Consider the following 2,783-nt stretch of genomic DNA (forward strand, 5'->3'; position numbering starts at 1 on the left):
TTTGCCAAGGTGCTCGGGTCACTATAATCAAATCATGAATGTACCCACTAAAGCTATATCAGAATTACAGTGGTGGGCAGACAATGTTTGGTATAGTTTTCAGCCCTATTACTATCACCAATCCTAACTTGGTTATTAAAAACCGATGCCAGTACTTTAGGCTGGGGAGCAACTAACTCCATATCCAGCATAGGTAACAGATGGACCAATTCAGAATCATCGTTACTACACACACCGGGCATCAACTATTTGGGATTGGTGGTCGCCTATTGGGTTAAAAGTATATGCATTTCAGATGCAGCACGTACATATAAGGTTACGGATTGATAATACTATGGTGGTGGCTTATATTAACCATATGGGGAGCATAAAATCATTATCGTGCAACAAATTGGTCAAACAGATCTGGCAATGGTGTGTCAAAAGACATTTTTAACTATCGGCTGCCTATCTCCTAGGTAAGCTAGAACACAGTGGGAGACACCACGTCACGGGGGAAAATTTATGATAACATTGAATGGATGTTAAACCCAAAATATCTGCTAAAGGTATTAAGCAATTTGAACGCCAGATATCAATTTGGTTGCACAAGACGGAATCACCAGTAACCTATGTATGTGACTTAGGAACCAGATCAGAGGCAGCAGCGGTAGATGCCTACACGCTGGATAGGGGGAATTTCTGCTTTTGCTTCCCTCCCTTCTGCCTCATCAGTCGGGCACTTCGCAATACAGATGGAATCTGTCTCCGGGATATTGAAGGTGCCCGACCGGCCTACATAGCCATGGTTCCCAGTTCATCACGACATGGTGGGCGAGTCACCTATGGATTTCCCTAGTGGACCATGGTTGCTGACTCACCCAGTATCAGGCATAAGCCACCCATGCCATAAAAACATCAAACTCCTGGGTTGTAGGTTTTGAATAGACCTTACCAGGGACTGGGATTATCCAAATGAACCATTACCACCATGTCGGCATCCCTGCGAACAGTCACCAAGAGCAAACATGGGAAAAATACTGCCACGACGCAGGGACAACATACCAAACTATTCAACCACTGACGTATTGGAGTTCCTGGACCATCTACACCATGATGAAAAGGTGAGTTACAGTGCCGTAAATACAGCACGAAGCGCCCTGTCTGCTTATCTAAAAACAGCAGGACAGCAGAGCATGGGATCCCATCCACTGAAGATAAAACTTATGAAGGGCAATTATTATAACAAGCCCCAAAAACCCAGGTATACCCATGTATGGGATATCAGTGTGATATTGACATATCTCAGAGAATGGCACCAGCTAGATCCCTCAGTCTTGCACAATCTATGTTAAAAACGCTCATGCTTATGGCTCTCGTATCCGCTCACAGAGTCCAGTCACTCCATAAAACTAGACTGGATAACATGGTGATTACCCCAGACCGCATCACGTTCATCATTCTAGGTCTGGTAAAAACCTAAGCGACCAGGAACACCCAATTCACTGGTGGTATTCCGGGCCTACCCACCAGAGTCCAGGTTGAGTGTGGTGACCCATCTACAACAATATATAGACACAACCCACAATCTTAGAGGGAGAGGAAGCCTATGGGTCAACCGCAGAAAACGGGGTACGAGCCAAACCATTTCAAGGTGGCTCAAACAGGTACTGAAAGCTGCCGGAATAGATAATAATACATTTAAATCCCATTCCACTAGGGCAGCATTGATATCAGCGGCTGAACGAATGGACATCCCGGTTGACCACATTCTCAATACGGCAGGATGGTCAAGGGAAACGACGTTCAGAACATTTTTTATTGTAAACCGTTGATAAGCCTGATTTAATTGCAGATAGAATATTACAAACTGCAAATATTTAATTTAAGCTCAGGGGAGCTATTTATGTTGTTATTGTTAACAAATACCTTTCTGTTTCTTGAGAAAGCAGATCCATTGGTTGATTACGATAACACTTCCTCCCTCAAGAACTTCGGCAGTGAGTGAAATAAAAACTGTTACACGGTTTGAAATCACAGACCTTTGAAATCTTCACGTAGTCACTCACGTGACTCCGAAGTAAAATAGTAAGATTAAACGAGTACTTACCAGTATGAAGTTTGATCTGTATTTTATGAGGAGTTACGATGAGGGATTACGTGCCCTCCGCTCCCACCCTCATTATATAGATCAAACTAATAAACTGATGTCTCACTGATCTTTACTGTGTTACTTCAAATATTGTGTCTATCTGTGATTCCACACCGCTGCTTCGAAGTATGCCGCACCTGCGCACTGGGCAGGGTTCTTCACGTAATCCCTCATCGTAACTCCTCATAAAATACAGATCAAATTTCATACTGGTAAGTACTCGTTTAATCTTACCATTTTGCATTTAGTACAAATCACCAATTTTTTATTTTAACTATATGGTTGTAAATATAGGAGACATATAGGAGACATATAAAATACATGGCATATTAAACATAGAAACATAAAAAAATAGGTGCAGGAGTAGGCCATTTGGCCCTTTGAGCCTGCACCGCCATTCAATATGATCATGGCTGATCATCCAAAATCATAATAGTAATTTATTAGCCAAGAATGTTTTGCAACATACAAGGAATTTGATTGCCATACAGTCATACCAATAATGAGCAACAAGACACCCAAATACATTTTTGACATGAACATCCACCACAGCGAACTCCACATTTCTCATTGTGATGGAAGGCAAAATATGTTAAATCTTCTTCCCTTCTTTGTTCTCCTGCGGTCACGGCATTCGAACCTTCTATTGTCG

The sequence above is a fragment of the Leucoraja erinacea genome, chromosome 6 (assembly GCF_028641065.1).
Source record: "Leucoraja erinacea ecotype New England chromosome 6, Leri_hhj_1, whole genome shotgun sequence".
In the NCBI taxonomy this organism is placed as follows: Eukaryota; Metazoa; Chordata; class Chondrichthyes; order Rajiformes; family Rajidae; genus Leucoraja; species Leucoraja erinaceus.